The following is a 1,314-nucleotide window of genomic DNA, read 5'->3' as shown; positions in this document are numbered from 1 at the left end:
CTATATATAAATTGCCTTATATATTACACCATGTAACTCAAAGAATTATGAAAAATTAGTATAAAAATAATAAAATACCATGTGTAGAATTCATTGGCAAAGACTGTTCATAAAACTAAAGTTAGTTGATCTTGAAAAATCTATTTGTACGAACACATATGATAAGTTAATTTTGTTCCAACAATAATTTAAGGGAATAATATCACCTCTATGAGACAACATTCCTTTTAGAACTATCTGAGGCTTGAAATTATGTGAAATTCTACCTTAAGACATGCACTACAGTACTTTGTTAATTTAACATGCACGCGTGAAATAAAATTAAAAATGTCCAACATTTAGTTTTGACAATATTTATGGGTTGTACGGGCGATAACATACATCGATGACATGCATTCATCTTGCGAGCTATGTCACGTAAATATGACATGCATCTCTCTCATAAACAATGATTGAAATGTTGGTTGGTGTTAGGGTGGTTAGTTAATGATAATCAGGGGGTCGTGGGTGATAACAATTCGCAAAAATTAATCAAACGGGTGTTTAAGATGACTTAGGGTCTGTTTGAGGCAATTGTAGTTTATTGAATAATTTGTTGATAAACTTATTAAAAATAATCTGACAATAAGCTATGTGTGATGGCTTTTACAAATTTTTATTTTTTTGGAAAAGTCAGACCGCTGCCAGAAAGCTGTCACCGCACATAGTGAAAATGTTCATTTCAGCATTTTCAAAACGCATAAGCTGTTAGAACGCAGTTTTCCCAAACAAGCCAGATGCGTTTTGGAAATGTCACCGCAACAAATAAGCTGCCCCAAACGGACCCTTTGTCTGGTGATCCGGGGCCAGCGACTGTAGTTAACTAATAATGATCGAACGACCATGACCAGTTAGCCTTTTAACAATAATAGAGCGGTGATGATGAGAATTGTAATAATGAAAATTTGATAAGATGATAGTAGTTGGGTGATAATGATGAAAGAATAATGATTGAAAGAACAAAGTTGGACAAGTTTTAGATTTTATTATAGAATATAATTTTTTTTTATTTTCAAATGTGTTCCAAATAGGCCTGAGAGATTAATGTACTAAAGTTGGGCAATATTTGTATTTTATTATATAATACTTATTTAACTCAATTTTGATGAAAATAGATCTAAGAAATTGATGCTTGATGTTAGTGTGTGTATATATATATATATAAATGTTAAATGTGCATGTAAAACTTGTTATATGGAATTAATTGATGTTCATTTGAAGATGACTTTAAATTAAAAATATACTAATTATAAAATTGATATATTTCTTATAACT

This window comes from Phalaenopsis equestris, unplaced genomic scaffold (assembly GCF_001263595.1).
Source record: "Phalaenopsis equestris unplaced genomic scaffold, ASM126359v1 Scaffold000224, whole genome shotgun sequence".
Lineage (NCBI taxonomy): Eukaryota > Viridiplantae > Streptophyta > Magnoliopsida > Asparagales > Orchidaceae > Phalaenopsis > Phalaenopsis equestris.
Note: the sequence above shows the minus strand (reverse complement) of the source record.